Source organism: Electrona antarctica, assembly GCF_951216825.1.
Source record: "Electrona antarctica genome assembly, chromosome: 11".
Lineage (NCBI taxonomy): Eukaryota > Metazoa > Chordata > Actinopteri > Myctophiformes > Myctophidae > Electrona > Electrona antarctica.
In genome coordinates this window covers 46,658,095-46,679,179 of record NC_136792.1, presented here as the reverse complement: position 1 = coordinate 46,679,179, position 21,085 = coordinate 46,658,095, and the positions used below count along the sequence as shown (strand labels likewise).

Here is a 21,085-nt window from a genome sequence, read left to right as displayed (position 1 = left end):
AAAATAATAATAAAACAAGAAATAAAACAAGGTATATCTAATATCCTTATAATTTATGTTCGAAAAAGGGATAGGAAGAAGTTTAGTTAAAAACTTATCGGGTCCTACCCCTTCTTTGTGTATCAAAAAATAACATAAAATAAATAGTCAAGCATATACTGTATACAAGACAGTCAAGGGTCAAGGTTGACCCTTGACATACATTTTTACACTCACAAAAACATATGCGTACACACTGTACCCAGCTATTCTAGCCTATATATATATTTATTATATCTTTTTTAAACATTTTTTTAAACTTATTCCATGTTTCACATCGTTTCAATTCGTCCCTGCATTTATTCCACAGGATAACCCCTTTCACTGAAACACAGTGGCATTTTGCATTGGTCCTCACTAACGGCTGATTAAACATACATACCCCTCTCAGATCATAACGACTCTCTCTCTTCTGGAACAACCTCTGGATGTTGTTTGGTAATAATTTGTTTTGTGCTTTATACGTTAATTGGACTGTTTTCATGTCAACCAGATCTTTGAATTTTAATGCTTTTAAATTGATAAAGAGTTGGTTTGTTGGTTCTCTGTAAGCAGTTTTATTTACAATTTATATTGCTCTTTTTTGGAGGATAAATATTGATTTAGTATTTGTTTTATATGTGTTTCCCCACACTTCCACACAGTATGTTATGTATGGCAATATAAAAGAATTGTATAGCATATATAGTGAACTTTTATTTAAGAAATCTTTGACTTTATATAGTATTGCTATTGATTTGGCTATTTTAGTTTTTATATAATTTATATGAGGCTTCCAACATACTTTATTATCTATTATTACTCCAAGGAATTTGACTTCATCCACTTGTTCAATTTCCATTTTGTTTATTGTAAGTTTTTTATTTGTATTAGTTATACGATTTCCAAATATTATGTATTTAGTTTTACTTAAATTTTGTGTCGAGTGCTTCCGGGTCGTGAGATGGAGTAGACGCGCTTTGCCACGCCGAAGCTCCCAAACTTTTCTAAATTACTATATAAGCCTCATTTTTATACACTCAGACTGTCCAGACTGCATTGATTTGTTTCCTTACATATTTGCGTTTTTGTTTCTGGCTGAACGAGCCAAAATGTCTACAAGAAGTAAGGATAGGAGGGAAGACTCTGTAGCTGCCACCGAAATGGCTACTGTTGCTAAGCTAATTGAGGAGATGAAAGCTTCCCTTACTCTCGAGTTCAGAACCGGCTTTTCCTCGCTTGAGTCCAAACTCGACAACCTTCAGATAACCGTTGCTGACCAGGGTCAGCGTCTGACCTCATTGGAAGACGGCTTAAACCATTATAGCGACAAGCTGGAGGAGGTTGAAGCCAGATGTGCGGCAATGGAGGAGAGCTATACTAAGCTAAAGTCCAAAATGATAGATTTGTCCTCGCGTAGCCGTAGAAATAACATAAGAATTATTGGGCTCGATGAATCGATCCAAAGTGACCAGCCCACTGACTTCTTTGCGGAGGTTCTGGTGGAAATTTTGGGCAAGGACGTCCTTCCTACACTGCCTGAATTGGATCGCTGTCACCGAGCGCTGACCGCTAGGCCAACCCGCGGATCCAGGCCTAGAGCAGTGATTGCCCGTCTACACCGCTACAGAATAAAAGAGGCTATAATCCGGGAGGCTCGTAAAAAGAGAGGACATCTGTCCTACAAAGGCAAACCGGTCCTTATCTTCGAGGACTACCCCCCTGAGGTCATGGAACAACGTTTTTCCTATCGAGATGCCATGGGCGCTTTGTACCAGCAAGGACTCAGGCCCTCGCTCCTCTACCCGTCGCGGCTCTTTATCCAGACCAAGGACGGCAAAAGAAAGCTTCTTGCATCACCTAAGGACGCTGCGGACTTCTTGAAGGCCTACTACAAAGACGCCGCAGCCTCGGTGTCGCCGGCGAGGGAGGTCGAGGCGGACGCCGAGGCGGACACCGAGACGCCGGGGCGGATGCCGAGGCGGACGCCGTTTCGGACACCGAGGACGACGCTGGATGCCGAGGCGGACGCCAAGGCGGACACCGTGGCGGACACCGAGGCCGACGCTGAATGATGGTAGTATCTTTACTGTGGTTAGCTTATTGCTAACGCTCGAACGTCATGTCTACCTCTTCGTTTAATTAAAGATTTCGGTTCATATGTGCGAGACTGTGAAGCTGGGTTATACCCGAACACTTAGGTATCTAATTTTGTTTATATGCCCCTTTTTTAATTTATGATGACTCCGGTTTTTGCATCTGTTTTCATACTAGTAGGCGAGGCGCTGCCTCTCGTTTTTCCTTTATTTTTATTTTCTTTGAAAGGGGGACAAAAAAAACAAAAAAAAACTTCACATGTTCTGTGCTTTGGGCGATACTATAAGGTTTTATTAATCTCTAGATGACTATGCGTGGTTTTGTTGAATGCCGAGACGTTTTGTTCATGTTTTATGTAACTGGGGGGGTTTAGTTTTTATTATTAGCGATGTTGTTAGCCGCTCTGGCTGGCTGCGTGACGTCATCGCCCGGTCGCGTCGTTACCAACCATTGAACTCTGAACTCTGAACTCACTATGCTGACGGACGAACTGTTGTTTAGCGCCCCTTGTGGCCTGGCAGAGTAATCGCACCCCCCTTTTTTTCTTATTATTTCTTTTTTCTGGATGTAGTGCCTCCCTGGGCTGGGAGGAGGTATTGCCCATACAGACCTGGGATCTTTGGACAGGACTTTGATTTTGCCATGCCATTGTTGGTGGTAGTGATGATGTTCTTTTTGGTGGATTTGATGCTTACTTGATCTTTCTGTTTACATTCAATTGAATATGACATTGTGTGCAGTGTGGATGTGTTTGTGTGTGCGTTTATTTGTGTAACATGTGCGTGCATGTATGTATGTATGCGTGTGTGTGTATGCATGTATCTATGTGTATGTATATTTTTCATTATTATTCTCACTCTTCTTGAAATAATTGTGCAATGCAGGCATGTGTGTGTGTATGCATATGCGTGTGTGCGTATGTGTATGCACATGCACAGAGATATATATATATGTATGTGTATGTTTTTTCATGAATATGCAGTACGGGCATGTGCATGCACATTAGAGACTGACACGGGAGTGGATTTTCACTCCTGTCCCATCCCACTCCTGCAGAAAAAATCCTGTCCTGTCCCAATCCTGGGCCAGAGTAAAAAACAAAATCCCATCCTGTCCCACTCCTGTAGAATGACTCCTGATCCCATCCCGCTCCCACTCGAAATTACTCCCGCTCCCATCCCGCTCCTGTTTTTTTTTTTTTCTAGGAAAAGTTATTCTATATCTATCCATCTATCTATCTACCGGTATCTATCTATCGCTTCCTGCTTCTCAAGACAGATAGCCTACCAATACAAAAAAATAAAATAAAGTGGGCAATGGTGGATTTAACTTTGACTACCAAATACAGTATATCCTATTCATATCAATATTAAAACAAAACCAAGAACAGTTCTGACTGTTGACAAGTGCTTTGTCAATTTTTGAGATATATAATAGCCAATAAAAACATATATAAATATTTTTTACACACAGTAATAAACGTAATACAGATCTTCTCTTATGGGGGTCCCTGGCATATTTTCAAATGGGGGTCCGCGGGCTAATAAATGTTGATTTAGGGGTCCTTAACATGAAAATGTTTGGGAACCACTGGTGTATGGGACTCGTTTGTGAGAAAGAAGGGAGACGATGTATTGAACATTCGCTCAGCCTAAGACAGCTGTTCAGGGAGCCAAGCAAGTGCCAACAGTAACAGCGTTAGCATGTAGCTAACGTAGCATCACAATTGCAAGTTGCCACTGCCAGGGGAAACAAATGCATCAGGATGATCTGGCTATAAATAATCGATTATATCACATCACCGGCGCGATGCAGAATCATGCAAGGCCGCACTGCGATGTCTTCATATTAAATGAAACGTCCACTGGATTGCATGAAGGAAGTTTTCATCCTCTCCCGGTTGGAGCGGACTCAGCGGAGCCTGGAAGCATTAGCACTGATGGGGTATGTAGTTCTTTTGACTTGCGTCAGCAAGTCAAAAGAGTGTTGGCTCACTGAAAGATGACTACAACAAAGATGGGCGCTTCTGTTCTTTTGGTTGGCAGCGCGACCAGTTGAAAATGTCATTCACGATCCTGCACGCTCCTGTTGATTTACATTCCCGTCCCGTCCCGATCACGTGACCCGCGGGAGTCCCGACAAAATGTCAGTCTCTAATGCACATGTACAAAAATATATTTTTACAATCTTTTTTTCCCCCTTTTTTTTCTTTCTTTAGATGTACGCTGTGGATATGTGTGTGCGTGTGCGTGTGTGCATGTGTGCGTGTGGGTACATATATATATTATTTTTGTTTTACTTTGTTACATTTCTTATGACTATGGGAGTGGGGCTGTTGAGAAGTGTTAATCTACATTTGGTGGATTTTTGAGGGTTTTAAGTTGGATGATTAGTCCCTGTATTTTTGGGGAAAGGCCCCCCACTCGTGTTTTTTTGTCTGTCTTTTTTATGTATCTGTCTTATAGCTCAGGACACACATGTTTGTTGTTAGATATGAGTAGGGATAGTGTGCCTATAGGCCCTTCTAGGTCTATTCTGCCTAAGTATCAGTCCATGTTCGATGACCATGGTTAATTCCGACAGTTTCAAGCTTTGCTCTTGGAACATTCGGGGCCTTCAAAAGGCGGCCAAGAGGAAGGCAGTTTTGTCATTTTTGAAGAAGGAGAATGTTTCTGTTGCTTTTTTACAAGAAACCCATATGGAGGCCAGGGATAATGTTAGACTTCAAACAAATTGGGTAGGGCAGGTTTTTGCTACAGCTTACTCCTCATTTAGTAGGGGTGTGGCCATTTTGGTCAATAAGAATATTGCATTTAGGCCTCTTAAGTCAGCCAGGGCCGATATGTAATTGTTAAGGGGGTTCTTCAAGGTAAAGATGTGACATTCATGAATGTGTATTGTCCTCCTGGCTACTCTGCTGATTTTTTATCTAAGATCTTTGCTGACTTTTCTGAGCTAGCTTCTGAGGATGCCTTTGTGGGCGGAGATTTCAACTGTCACCTTACCCCGTCTTTAGACAAACACCCACCTAGTTTAGCCTCCCCCTCGAGGCAAGCCAAGATGCTCTCCTCTCTATGTTCAGATATTGGATTCTCTGATGTTTGGAGAGCCCTATGCCCCTCTGATTTAAAGTTTACTTTTTTCAGTGCCCCCCATAAATGTTACACTAGAATTGATTATTTCTTTATTCCTTCCTCTAAGCTATTTCTGGTCTCATCTTGTACCATGGGAAGTATTGTTTTGTCGGATCATGCCCCTGTATATCTGGTTTATTCACTTTCTGAGGAGAGAGCACGATCAAGACGCTGGAGACTTAATTCATCCCTTCTCAAAGATGATAGATTTGTTTCATACTTCACTTCAGAATTCAAAATGTTTTACTCAATTAACTCATCATCTACAGATGATCCTTCTCTCCTTTGGGAGACATGCAAAGCCTACTCTCGTGGACTAATTATGTCTTATGTTGCTTCCAAAAGGCGTAAAAAGGAAGAACAACGCAAACTCCTTGAATCCAAACTGGCTGACCTTGAAAGCAAACACATCTTGACCCCGAGCTCGAATCTGCTTAAGGAATTGACGGCTACTCGTGCTGCCTTGAATACTTTGTTGATTCAAGACTCAGAGTACTCCCTTAAATTTGCTAGACAGAGAATGTATGAGTTCGGGGATAAGCCCGGCAGATGTCTAGCTAATCTGGCTAAGAAAAGAGCTGACTCTCAAATTATAGCCTCAGTTGTGGATTCCAATAATGTCAGATCTTTTGATACTAAAACTATTAACAAGGAGTTTGCCTCATTTTATTCTAATCTCTATAAAACAGAACAGCTGGATGATGGTGCTCTCTCCGATATGTATTCTTTTCTTGAAGACTTAAATCTTCCTATGGTCACAACTGCTCAGAATGTACTACTAGATGCCCCAATCACAAAGGAGGAGGCATTTGAAGCCTTGAAATGTATGCCATCTGGGAAAGCCCCGGGGCCGGACGGGTTTGGTTGTGAATTTTATAAGGAGTTCAGTAATATTCTATTAGATCCCTTTTTGGCAATGTTGAATCATGCTTCTGAGACCTGGATCCTGCCTCAGTCCTTGCGGGAGGCTAATATTTCACTTCTTCTCAAAAAAGGAAAATGTCCCGAAAAGTGCGCCTCCTACAGGCCTATAGCCTTACTTAATTCTGACCAAAAATTGCTTTCCAAAATTTTGGCCATGCGTCTGGAAAAAGTGCTCCCTTTCATCATTAAAGAAGAGCAGACAGGCTTCATCAAGGGGCGAAACTCCTGTGACAATATGAGAAGGCTTTTAAATGTTATCCAACTATCTCAGGGCGTCGACCACCCCGTTATGGTGCTGTCTCTCGACGACAGAGAGAAGGCGTTCGATCGCGTAGAATGGCCCTATCTGTTTGAAACGTTTGAGGAATTCGGCCTGGGTGGTAGATTTACCAAGTGGGTCAAAATTCTTTACGAGTCCCGAACGGCAGCAGTTTTGACTAATGGACTTAGGTCCGAAAACTTCTCTATTCAACGGGGTAATCCCCAAGGAGATCCGCTCAGCCCGTTGCTCTTCGCAATCGCTATTGAACCGCTTGCCGAGGCAATCAGACAGTCTGCTCTGATCTCTGGTGTTCGAATCGGTGAAAGGGAGCACAAAATCACACTCTATGCAGACGACGTGTTAATTTTTATTTCCAGACCTCATTCCTCTATTCCCTGTCTAACTCAAATGATCTCTAGGTTTGGCGCCTTTTCGGGGTACAAAATTAATTTCACTAAGTCTGAAGCCATGCTGATGTCTTATGATTGTTGTGTTCATAGCCTGTTATCTTATCACGATAGGTTTGCCACTCGTTTTATACATTGTCTAGTCTGGTGTATGTGTCATTGTTATGTATGTCCTGTATGTCATGTCTATAAAAAACCTAATAAAAACTAATATAATAAAAAGTCTGAAGCCATGCCACTTGGTTCTCTAACATCTATCCCAGACCTGTCCGAACCCTTCCCTTTTAAATGGTCACCTGCTGGTTTCGTTTATTTGGGAGTGACTATAACACCTGCTTATGATACACTGTTCAAGGCCAACTTCCCTCCTCTTTTAGATATTATAAAGGCAGATTTGGAACGTTGGGCCCCCTTACCCCTCTCTTGGCTAGGTAGGATAGCTCTTATAAAAATGAATATTCTCCCCAGAATACTTTATCCATTGCAAATGATTCCTGTATTGTTGACAAACAAGGTTATCAAGGTACTAGAAGGCTGGTTAAGTACTTTCATTTGGAGTGGGAGGAAGCCTCGGCTGAAATTGGCCAAGCTGCAAATGGATAGCGCAGATGGTGGTCTAGATCTGCCCAATATAAGGCATTACCAACTGGCCGCGCACCTCAGGGTGCTTACGAATTGGCTTAAATCGGATCCTTCCTCGATTTGGCTTGATATTGAATCTTCACAGTCCAAGTGCCCTCTTTGGAATCTATTATTCATAAAGGACCTTAAGTCTATTAGGAAATGTTGTTCTAACCCCATCACGCTATGTTCAGTCAAAGCCTGGAGGTCTGTGCGTACTATTGAAGGCCGTGCTAAATTGACATCTCCCCTTACTCCAGTGGTAGGCAACCCCGACTTTATGCCGGGACACTCAGGTGTAGGCTTTAAGACCTGGCATGAGAAGGGCATTACCAAACTTGGAGACCTGTTTGTTGGCCAGACCTTGATGTCTTTCACACAATTGCAGCAGCGTCATGGGTTGCTAAAATCTGAATTCTTTAGGTATTTACAAATTAGACATTTTATTACTGAGGACACTTCACTTGTAACCAATAGTTCCGCTTCACAGGTAGAACGAGCCCTCTCTTTGCAATTTTCCAAGAAACAAATTTCAATTTTCTGTGACGTATTGAATTCCTACTCATCTATATCCTCTCAGGTTACTAAGCAGTCCTGGGAAAAAGACCTGGACGTCTCTATTCATGATGAGGACTGGGCAGATATGTGGGCCTATGCAAAACAGATTTCAGTTTGTAACCGAACTAAATCCATCCAGTTCAGGATATTACATCGTATACATATAACTCCTGCTCTCAAGAATAAAATGGATGTCAGTGCGTCCCCATTTTGCTTTAAATGCAAGACAGAGATTGGTAATTATGTTCACTGTCTTTGGTCCTGTGTGAAGCTTCAGAACTATTGGTATGACATTGTATCAGAACTCTCTGTTATTTTTGGTGTCCCGATCGATTTAAACCCGTTGTGTCTTTTACTTGGTCTCCCAGATGATCATGTTATTGATGTCAAACATAAGAGGTTGTTCAACTTATTAACGTTTGCTGCTAGGAAAAATATTCTTTTGTTTTGGATCAAGGATGTTGCTCCATCAAAGAAATCATGGCATAACATTATAATGGACTGTATTCCTTGTGAATACATTACATGCATGTTGCATTCTAAATTGGACACTTTCTACAAAATTTGGGACCCTTATTTAGATCATATTGGACCAACATTGTCTGCCACAATACTTGGAGGTTTTCCGTGCCAGCCTTAGATATCTTATATGCCAGCATTCTTCCCTAGTGTGTGCTCTGCTTTGGGGTGGGGGCTGGTCTGCCCTTTGGGTATGGGGGGGTGGTCGCCCGGGCAGGGGTCTCGATGCATTGCATCGGGGCCGCTTCTTGGGGCGGTGGCCCTGCCGCCTGGAGGGGGGGCGGTCGCCGCCTTTGAGTGGAGTATGCATTGGTCTGCTCTTATTGTAATGTTTTGTGCCTATGATAACTGTATTGTCTGCCTTTTTAACATGTATTTATATTCAGAGTCATTATGGTTCATTGTCCTTGCCATGTCTTTGTATGTTCAATCTTTTTATTTATAATGATGTTGTGCCTGAGCTGTTTTTTTTGTTTTTTTTGTTTTTCTTTTGTTGTTTGTTATTATGTTCTTGTTGTGTAATGTCTGTTTGTTGTCTGTAATGTTGTGTAATGTCTGTTTGTAAAAACCAATAAATATACTTTATAAAAAAAAATGTAGTGTCAATTTATTAAAATCAAACCAACTCTTTAACCTTTTTAGTTCCTGTTCCACAGTCTCCAGAAGTTGTTCCAGGTTATCTCCACTACAGATCAAATTAGTATCATCTGCAAATATTATTGTTTTCATTAGTTTTGAAACCTCACACATATCATTTATATACAAGATGAAGAGCAATGGACCCAACACGGAACCCTGAGGAACCCCACATTCCACATCTAATAATTGAGATTTATAATTATTTATTTGTACATACTGTTTTCTGTTTTGCAAATAACTACTTACCCAGGAGAGGGCTAATCCTCTAATTCCATATTTTTCTAATTTATATAATAATAAGTCATAATGTACCGTATCAAATGCTTTACTAAGATCGAGAAATACTCCTATTGCATAATCTTTATTTTCTAGTGCCGTAGTTACTGTCTCAACAAATTCCATTAGTGCATGAGATGTTGTCCTATTTGCCCTAAAACCATATTGTTGTTCACATAATACTTTGTGTTTGGTTATGAATTCTTCTAGCCTCTTATAAAACACTTTCTCCAAAATCTTGGAAAACTGTGGGAGGAGTGAAACTGGTCTGTAATTTGTGAGTTCGTGTTTGTCTCCGGTCTTGAATATCGGCACAACTTTTGCTATCTTCATCTTGTTTGGGAATATTCCTTTTTTTAATGATTGATTACAAATGTATGCTAGAGGTTTCGCCACATATTCAATAATGCTTTTGACTAATGCCATGTCAAATCCGTCATTGTCTGTAGACGTCTTAGCCTTACACTTATTGACAATGTCAATTATTTCTTTTTCATCTGTTCCTTTTAAAAACATAGAGTTTGACACCTTTATGGTTTGGCTCTCCACAGTATTTTTATTGCCAGTCTTTGGGATCTTCCTTGCCAAACCAGGACCAACCTTGACAAAAAAATCATTGAATTCATCTGCCACTAAATTCATTTCATTATTAGTTGTGTTATTCATTGTCCGGAAATAATTTGGGTATTCTATTTTCCCATCGCCCTTTTTTATAATTTGATTAAGTACCTTCCATGTATTTCTAATATTACTCTTATTTTCATCCAATATTTTACTGTAATAGTCCCTTTTACTGCTTCTCATTATTCGTATCAATATAATATAACAGTACTGTACTGTCACACCCAAAATCATCATATATACAGTTAATGTGTGTGTGTGTGTGTGTGTGTGTGTGTGTGTGTGTGTGTGTGTGTGTGTGTGTGTGTGTGTGTGTGTGTGTGTGTGTGTGTGTGTGTGTGTGTGAGGTTGCGCAACAGTGACAGTTGGTGGTGAAAACCAACCAAACACTATTTTCGTGCTCGGACGGACCCAGGGACACACATAGCTCCACAATGGAGTGGTTGCACCACTCAAAAATAAGGAAGAAAAAAAAATGAACAAAACTAGGTAGTGGGAATTACAAATGAAAACAAGTTTAGACTGAGACATCTCCTTTTACCTCCATATGACAGGGACTTATTTATGTCGTTTTCATACAACCAACAGTACCTTAGTCGGACACAGACAGAGTAAATAAACCAACAGTTTAAAGTTAACGCAGTGAAATTTGTTCTCCGCATTTGACCCATCTCTTGGAGCGGTGAGCCGCAGCCAAGGAGTGGTGAGCTGCAGCCGGCACGGGATCGGGAATCATTTGATTAGTTGATTTGACCCCCTAATCATTTATGCCGAGTGCTGTTTGGTAATGAAATTAATGTAATGAAATGAAAAATTCTTCAACAAAGTCCACAGGCAGTAGTTTCAATCTTTCTCCCAGTTCCCCTGTGCCCTCGAGCCTCCAACAACCAATTTAGAAATAAATTCCCCAGTGGTGCCGACGGGAATCGATCCTAGGCCTCTCCACTGGTGGGAAAGTGTTTTTCTCTACAGACTTATGCAGGAGGAAGTCCGAGGGGACACAGAAAGAGAGTATACATGTTTTGGAATATTTCTTCCAGTACTTTGTTGCCGTTCCAGTGAACCATATTCGACAGTTGACAAGGTTTAAACTAAAGAGTTCTGTAGACTTAGAATTGAGAAACGAACAGTATTCAGTGCACACATGAAAAAACATTCAATGCGGTACAATGTGCTTTTCTGTGTTTCCAATAAATGTGGGCTCAATTTACAACCCCCAGGTGATATCAAACTAGCTGGCACTAGTCGGCAGTCGGCACGCCACACAATATGATCATGGACTTACATTTAAAGGGCGGCATGGGAGCACAATGAGTCCGCGTTGACTCTGAATAGGGTTTGGAGAATCAAAATGAATTTAATTTAACCCTTACTGCAGTAGGTGTAGCCTGGCTTCCAACCCGATTCGCTACGTTCCGTGAATTTGTTCCGTTACCGAGTAGCCAAGTGACAAAACCAATTCACGGTGAATCAGGCCGCTAACGAGGCTAGCAGAGTGGACAACCATGTCCATCTGGATGGGCTACATTGTGGATCAATTCGAAAGCTCAGACAAAAACATCCATTCATACCGAGGAAAAGGCTGCACTTACTGTAAGCTCCACAGTGGTGGAAAGTAACATTTACTTAGGGGGAAACCACCCATTTTCGACATTTTACTATGTCATTAATATACCTTAGAGCTGTTGTGTGGAAATAATAAAAAAGGTCCTCCCATTCTGTGTTTCCTAGAACTGTAATTATGAAAAAAATCATTAACGTTAATGATTTTTTTCAGACCTCTAGTTCTAGGAAACACAGAATGGGGGAACCTTTTTATTATTATAACATTAACAGCTCTAAGGCATATTAATGACATAGTAAAATGTTGAAAATGAGTGGAATGCCCCTTTAAGTAATTTTTTTTAGTTACTTGAGTATTTCCAATATTTTTATCTCAGAGATACATATTGTACTTTTACTCCACTACATTTAAAACATTAGTTACTAGTCACTTTGATTATTATTCCAAAACATACATTAGCCACTTTATCCCTATATACATTTTGACCATTTGAAAATGGCCGATTTACAAGCTCACAATGCGTTGCATCGCAAGTTCGCAACACATTGTGAGCTTGTAAATCGGCCATTTTCAAAAGATTTTTTATACATTTGAAAACTTGAAATGGGACATTCTGCACAGTGATTACTTTCTACTTTTGGAATTCCAATACTTTTATACTTTTACTCAAGTACATTTTGAATTCCGGACTTTTACTTGCGGCTCAAGAATCCACCACTCCTGATTGAAGTGTCTGGTGCTGGGAGTCTGGTGCAACGCACAGGTCCTCGCTGTACTCCTGGTGAGAGCAGGAGTGGACCTGGTGAGACGTAGGAGGGGCCCGGACAGGAGTCAACCCACAGAGCCTAGTCCCTCCACATGCCAGAATTGTACCTCTCAGTCGCGGCATAGTAGTTCCGGAGTGGTCCCAACGGATTGTGTGGCCCTGGTCTTTCCCTAGTGGGTCTGATCGAGGGTAGCTCTACTGGGACGTAAGTCGGGACTTGATCACCCCGGCTGGGTCACCTGAGTGACGGGTATGATGCTCGCGAGACCCGAAACCCTGATGACCTTGGGATACATCACTGAGGAGTTGCATCCATGCGATGTATTTTCGTTCTGAGGTAACAGAGTAAAAGTTCTAGATTGCAGTATTGATACTTTTACTTAAGTAAAACAATTAAGTACTTCTTCCACTTGTACCACTTTTCTGATCTGTAATAATAAGAATGTACCGTAGGGATTCAGTTGGTACACTGTCTTCACGGTCCATTGAGATTTTAATAACTGTTCCTCAGACAAAGAAAAATAAATTCATAATAAATGTGTCGCCGTATGATATAAAATAAATCCTTCAATTGTTTAAATCTGACAAGATTCACAGTCTGTAGCATCTGAATCGGCAAAAAGAAACGCTAATTCACCCCCGACGCAATCTCATTATTTATTTATTATTTTTGTATTATCTCCAATCAGTGGATGAGAGAAAACACTGTCTGGGGTGAAAAACCATCTGGCCTTGCCCATGACATCAACCAAAGAGAGAGAGCTAATGAGAGATGAACAACAGCTCCAACAGTGCATGCCACAGGAAAGCTAATGGGCTGTGGGGGATCGTAGCAAAGAGCCTGACGATGACACTGGGAGGATTAACGTGGGCATTGGCTCTCTTAATAACTCCCAAGCTCTGTGCCTATACTAGAGAGAGAAGAAGCGCCACAGACTGGAGGAGTAATTACAATTTCTGGCATAATATTGAATATGATAACGACGCGTGTCGTGTACACAGTGAAACCCATCACATTAGCTTTTAACCATTATTTCAAACTTGATTTTTCAAAAATAGCAGATCTATCTGCTATTTTTCAACAGCTAGGGGGGGGGGGGGGGGCACAAAACATTTTCAGATGGGGATCGGCGGGCAAATGCATATCATTTTGGGGTGAAAAAGTTTGAGCACCACTGACATAGGTTTTTTCCGAAAACTGTCGGGAAAAAAAAAGGATTTAGAAGACATTTTTAGAATCTGGTCTCAGGTCTTAATGGGTTAACACACTCAAACACTCCCACAGACACTCGTCCATTCTCACAACGCTCACACACAGAAGGGCTGAGCGCATTGGTGTTGTTGTAAAGAGGCCAATGTGGCAACTGTTAGCAAGATTCTCTGATCTTTCGGCCAAGAACATTGTCTGATCCTATAACCCAGCTACCACGCAGAGGAAGTGTGTGTGTGTGTACTGTACGTGTGAGTGAGTGAGCAAGTGTGTACTCTGTACTGTACTGTACTGTATGTGTGACACGAGATGCTCACTGTGAGAATGTCCAAAAACCTTTCACATTGTGTTGAACAGATTTTACTGTGTCTTAATTCATTAAAATGGAACGCAAACAGCCTCGTTTAGCAGCCTCGTCACGGAGTCGTCCGTTGAAACATTCCTCGTTTCATCACTTTCCACCGAGGTCGTTTTTCCTCAGCGCAGCATACAGTATTGTTTTGAATTCTGCGCTGCCCGTTCACGTGTGTGTGTTTTCATCTTGGTCAACAAGAAGTTGAAACATTTTCAACTCTAGACGGACGGGCGAAACGTTGTTTGGTTAAAATAAAGAGAGGACGGGGAGTAAACATAATTATCGTGTGTGGACATTCCTTTCTTTGCTTGGACAGGAGTGCTGTGCCGTTTTCAACGCTTTGGTGGACACACACAGTCTAAATCCATTTGGATCCTTATCAAGTCGGTGACTGGCTAAGACTGTGCATATTCTTTTCATTTTTTTTTTAAGTTTTTTTTTGTGGCTTCGACTTTATTTTATATTTTTTATGGAGGGACAGACAGTAGGCTGACAGGAAATGGGGAGAGAGATGGGGGGGAAGACATGCAGTAAAGGCCGTCGGGATCGGGAGTCGAACCCGCGGCACACTGCCAGACTGGATTACCAGCCAAGGTGCCTGGACCACTGAGCTATGGCCCAGGCCAGACTGTGCATATTCAACTCAGGTGGTCACAGGCTACAGTGGCGGGTGTGTGGAGGATTCGTGGGTCCAACCTGGCCTGCGGGAGAGTGCTGAAAGCAAGCTGCCAGCCGGCGGTCATGTCAAAGTCAGCATCGGTGACATTTGCCTGAAGGTAGCACATTCCTGCAACTTACTTACTGCTCTTTATGCCGGCTGGCACGTAGGGCATCAACAAAGGATCTCCACTCCTGTCTACCAAGCCAGAGGCAATGTGCCATAGCAGCATGATGATGTAGATAGAATACCTGTCGGGTAATTTCGTCTAGTCGTTAGTAGTTGTTGTGATATTTGTAACTGCATACTGTAGTGTACGTCCATCAATTGCTTAATGTTTAGTTGTGTAAAGCACTTTGAACACAATTATTTGATGTTGTGCTACAGTTATAGCCTCTTGGTCCCAAGCATAGAATATAAAGAAGGATAGAGACCGAACTGGAGCATTAGCCCTGCCCCCCCCGCTATTCATTTCAGTGGAAGTTGCTCAGTGGCGTTTTGAAGCACCCGGAAGACTTCCGGAAGTATAATTATAACTCAATGGCTCGAGCGAGCGGACGTTTAGCCGGGGGCTTCAATTTTGAGGTCCGGGCTTTTCACGTGACGTCATGAACGTCCGTCCACTTCCATTAAGTGCTGCAATTCCACATTTCGCCAGTAGGTAGTGGCATCTTCAACGTTGGATAGCCTTACTGGGGGCTTGGTCCCAAGGCTCTTATTTTCGTTCAAATTCGGCTCAAAAAGAAAAGCCTGGGGAAACCCACTGGACAATCTGCCATTGAAAGTGGGAGCCAACTTGTATTCCGCTAACCAATTACAGTGCAGAGGGGCGTCGCTCCAAATTTGGTGACGTCAATGTTCTACGCTGTGTACTACCGGGGCGGGGAGGAGGGGGGCGGGTGCTCAGATCGGTGAACCAATAGGATCTACCGGCTGTTTTCGCAGGAACCCGCCCCTCTAGACCAGAAATCACACAGGCTAGGCTATGCTACAGTATACCAATAAACTTACAATCCCTAAAAGTTACCTTCAGGTGAATGGCAACTAGTGAAAATGAAAACTAGCAGGTGTAATTCATAAATGCACTCTCATTCACCACAACAATAAGGGCCTTTCTCGGCCCCACCCTTCTCCCATTGTTCATATTGTGTTTAGTTTCCAAGATGGCCGCAGCACCAGGAGGGGGTGGGGCGGAGGTGAGTGGGCGGGGTCGACATCAAACAAAATGTTTGGTCAAACCATATGGGCTTCCATTGGAAATGCATTGGAGCGGCCATTAAACAGACACAAGACAAACGCAAGACAGGTGTCTTGAATTTGTGAATGCAGCCCAGTAAGGGCATATGTCGACCCCCACCCGCTCACCTCCGCCCCGTTATGTATCTTTCAGGACCTTTCACTGCCTCGTCTCAACCATTACTCTATGGCTCTGGTCTCAGCCACCGCGGTGTATTTTTTGACATTCCGTTTCTCTCCAAAGTTGAATGTTGCCACCAATGTTGGAGCAGCTATAAACTACACAGGTTCATCCCGATGTTCTGGGCATCATTGTAAAGTTAGTGTTAGTAAAAAGCAGGTAAAAGAGTAACGTTTGAGCAGACTAATAACATCAGTCACTCTACCATTCAATGTAGTAGAAGAAGACCTGCCTGTTTACACCGCAGATAGGTCGTCTCCGACCTACAGGAAATACGTTCACTGCGACCAAGGGGACCCGTCTCTGAATGTGTCTTTATGTGCCAAGTGGCATACCGATTTATAACTTTAACCCATATTGGGCGGGAACCCCTTTTGGTGTTAGCATTATGTTATGCTTTAGCTATTGAAAAATAGCAGATCTACAAGCTCATAGCGCGCCACCGAGTGGCGCGCTACGAGCTTGTAGGTCTGCTATTTTTGAAAAATCGAAGAACGACGAAGAATTTTTAGAATCTGATCTCAGGTCAAAATGGGTTAACGCCTGTTGGGTCACAGGACTGAGGAGCAGAGCAGCCGATATGATCGCTGGTAGATAACAATGCCGGGCAGGCAGTGAGCTGGACTGAGGATGTGGCTGCGGCCACAGCACAGGGAGGAGGAGTGGAGGTGGGGCAGAAGAATTGATGGGGAGCCTTGGTGTTATCAGCCTTGCCTGGAGGCTCGCTGAATAAAGATCAACTATCCAGAGCCCCCAGTATAAATCATCAGGAAGAGTGGGGGGAGTACGAGGAGAGAGAGAGAGAGAGAGAGAGAGAGAGAGAGAGAGAGGAGAGGATGTATAAAATGTACAGTGGTGGAAAGTAACAAAGTACATTTTAACCCATTTAGGCCTGACCTCGAAATTAAAAAAAAATCTTCTAAAATCCTCCAGTTTTCTGAAATAAATATTTTCACGATTTTTCAAAAATAGCAGATCTACAAGCTCATAGCGCGCCACCGAGTGGCGCACTATGAGCTTGTAGATCTGCTTTTTTTCAATAGCTAAATTATAACATGTTTAAAACACCAAAAGGGGTTCAGCAAGTACTGTGCTGTGACATTCTGCATAATGAGTACTTTTACTTTTTCAGGGTGGGAACTTCCTGTTCTTGCTATGTACAGTATATAGCAATAACAACATAACATTTTTGAATGAACATTAGATTTTTTTTTTCTCCGAAAACTTTTTTTTAGAATCGGCCTCAGTCCTATGCCAATGCTTTTGTACTTTTACTCAAGTAAATTCTGGACTTTTAATTAACGTAACAAAGTAGTTCTACATTGCAGTATTGATACTTTTACTTAAGTAACAAAACTGAGTACTTTTTCCACCACTGAAAATGTAATGTAATGGGTGGGGTGGGGGGGACAGAGAGATCCATTGCTTGTTCACGAATATACCTTGACTTAATCCATAATAGCAACAGTCAATACCTATCCTCAAGGCTCTCCTCACTGATGTGTACTGTATATATATATATATACGACAGCTGGTTTGTGTGCCTGAACAAATAACGGCATGATGCATTTTTATTACGGTGCAACTACGCCCCTTGACTAATCTTTCTTCATGCCTCTCTCTCTCGCTCTCTAGAATCTATTTCCCCACCTGGGTGACCAACCATGCACCAGATGCAGGATTGGCGATAAATATAAATCAGATAACGGCATCACTGCAAAACAAACAAATGAAGGGACACGTGGCAATAAACTGCAGCATGGGTAGTAATTGTTGTTGCACCACATATACCGGCTGGTTGATCACAGGACTAATAACTTGTGTTGATGGTGAAGCCTCCGTTTGCAGACCGTGGCACACATATACAGTAGACATTGGCAGGGAGACGGATTAAATAGTAATACAAACATGCTCGGAGGGATAAGAAGAAAACACTTGAATTTTTTAAGGAGAGTGGGCAGACAATTTCTCTTTGTGCATGGGGGTTTCTTTATGGAGGACTTATAGGAGAGGCAGAAGATGAAAGCTCTGTCAGGATTGGTACATTGTGCAGTAGTGGTACATTGTGTTTCTTGTGGAGAATGTCTTAAAAGCTTGGCTTGCCAATATTTTCCACCACACTCTGATAGCGAGACATTTTGAGACTATAAACATGGTGTAACTGTTTTTGTGTGCTGCTGCTGCTATCAGCATATCCCCACACGGTTTGCTTTGTTCTGATGGTTGTTGTCTTTAACTGTAGAATCAATGAGAGTTCCCTGCTTTTGTCCTCAGAAAAAGAAGAATAAACCCACACACTCATCTGCTTCAGTGTCATTTATTGACGGCGTTTCAAGCCAAGGCTCTTCATCTCGTCAAACTTGGTCGAAACTTGGTCGAAACATTGTCAATAAATTACATTGGAGCAGATGAGAGTGCAGGTTTATTCTTATTTTTCTGATGTCACTTTCCAACCCACCACCTGTCCACCTCAACTACTGTATACGTGATGTGCGTATTCTATTAGTTTTCCCTGCTTTTGTGCTTGCCAGAAATATAAATAGCAGAATGTGAAGGCGTTTATCAATCAATATAATGGAACATGTCTCCATAGCCCAAATTGATCAAATCATTAAATCATTCTATGCTTTTAAGTTTGAACATACATTTTAAGTAGCCACACTATACTTTCCATTGGCGGTACGTGGTAACTACTCTCTCACCATTGAGATGACCATTGAAATACTGTACGTAGATACAAAGATACAGTCTACCATTCATTGTCAATGGAAGCCAGAGACATGAAGATAAAAATATGCATCCAACGTTTGTAGCTGCTGCAAAAGCTAGTTGGGTTCAGCTTCCAGATGCAAAGACACACGTCACTACAGACGCACGCTTGATGACGCCAACGACCATGCGAACAACAGATTTCACAAAGAGACACATTATGCTGTGATCTTTGCCATGAACCATTGATGAGGACTACTTTGAGACTTGCCTTTTACACTCCTCTATCATACTGTTAGCAGCCAGGCATAAATTATGTCCAAGTCAATAACTGCCTGAAGTTAAGCAGCCCAAGGGCTTCAGCAGCATAGTGAAGGACAACACAGATCACAATCAAAGGGGAGAGAGATTGACTCAAGTGGAGGTCACCCCATGTGAACGAGGGGGTTACATTATTGAGTTTCGAGAGCCAGGACACACATTAGTCTGAGCTGCGAAGCTTGCATTGTTGTTTATTTTGTTGGAGAAAATTGAAGTTACTATTTTTTAAGCTCCATGATTCTTAGGCTCTTAAACATGTGTAATGTCAGTGCTCCTAGACAGACTCGAGCAAAGGTATATCACGTGACAAACATGTTTTCAAGTGACTATTTTAGGCCACTCGTATTTCATGTAATGCTTGAGATCAGTGGTCTAATGGTGATTTATGTTTTCAGTTCACGGCACGGTCGTGTACACGTGCACTCGCGCCTAAATGTGTGCATGCGCACAGAACAGCTGATAGCCTATGCCTATATTGTTTGTTTACTTTAAATATTCAGATAAAACTTCTTTACTGTTCTGCAGTAGCGAAACTAAAACGTTTGCTTTGTACGAATCTCTTCTTTGATGGAGGAGGAGGCATTCTTGTTATCAGGTTAACAGTTAAAGCTGTTGTTATTATGCAAAGTAGTAGCCATTTCATTTGGGCACGGTATATATTGTTTGTTTATGGTGTATGAGACACAAACACAAAAGTAGACTTTAAATATTTAGATAAAACTTCTTTACTGTTCTGCAGTAGCGAAAGTTTGCTTTGTACGAATCTCTTCTTTGATGGAGGAGGAGGCGTTCTTGTTGCGTGCAGAACGTGCAGAAATGTGCACTCAGGGCCTGGGCCATGGCTCAGTGGTCCAGGCACCTTGGCTGGTAGCCCAGTCTGGCAGTGTGCCGCGGGTTCGACTCCCGATCCCGACGGCCTTTACTGCATGTCTTCCCCCCATCTCTCTCCCCATTTCCTGTCAGCCTACTGTCTGTCCCTCCATACAAAATATAAAATAAAGGCAAAAGCCACAAAAAAAAACATTACAATTTTAGCCAGTAAACCTAGACCACTGTACTTGGTGCGTCTTGGAAAGCCTCTTCTCTTAAATCTAGGGGGACGGGTTCTAGCGTGCACCGTTCCGTTCCGTACCTGTGCGTGCACGTCACAATTTGTTTGGTACAAACTGCGTGGTACTACGACCATGACACCACTGCTTGAGATGTTGTGGGACATGATTATTTATGAACAAACTCAATAGCCAAAAACGATGTAAATTATATTTTCCAGAACATTAAGTTAATTCCAAACCTGTTCCATGCCTGGAAAACTTTATTCTTATTTTTTCAAAAATATGTCCATGAATTTAATGACCGTGGGAAGTTCCCACGGTGGGAACCCTGAAACATAATAATGCTGTCGGACATCTTTATAGGATTAAATTGGGTTTCATAATGGACAATGTTGCATTGCAGCTACAAATGAGCCCGTGTGCAGTTCATTGACAGTTGTGTGTTGAGCATACATACACATACACACACTGCCCTTTTATCTGAATCCCCCCTGGTTCTGTAGGATTTACAGCATACAGTATTTGTCTACCAGGAAAGGCATGCAAGTATAATGGGAGGGAATGTCAATTGAGCTCATTTATTTATATAAACATGTCAGCTCTACAATACATACAGCATATTGTAGCTGCCTGTCATAACTCCATGTGCGCGCCTGTGGCTGTGTGTGCATGTACTGCACAGTATGTGCATGTCTGTGTGTCTGTGCGTGTGCGCGTATACCGGTCCGTACAGCAGCGGTTCCCAAACCTTTTTGGCCGTGCACCCCCTGTTACTTCCTGACCTATTTTTTGTAATTATGTATGCATGTATTTTTGTGTATATGTGTATATAGATATATCTATTTATTTATTTGTATTTCCTCCAGACTGTTTTTCCGACTATCCTTGGGATTGTGGGTGGGTGAGGGTAGGGGATTGAGTTTTATTTTTATATTTTATACGTCTGTTTAATACTTG

General features: G+C 42.0%; 2 protein-coding genes across 2 annotated transcripts in view; one reads left to right on the top strand and one right to left on the bottom strand.

The window, feature by feature from the left end:
- Window positions 1-21,085, top strand: part of LOC306932808 (S-adenosyl-L-methionine-dependent tRNA 4-demethylwyosine synthase TYW1-like) — a 285,807-nt gene that overhangs the window by 202,226 nt on the left and 62,496 nt on the right. The window lies entirely within an intron of this gene.
- Window positions 1-21,085, bottom strand: part of LOC306932932 (S-adenosyl-L-methionine-dependent tRNA 4-demethylwyosine synthase TYW1-like) — a gene marked incomplete at both ends in the record, with an annotated part of 83,893 nt that overhangs the window by 3,044 nt on the left and 59,764 nt on the right.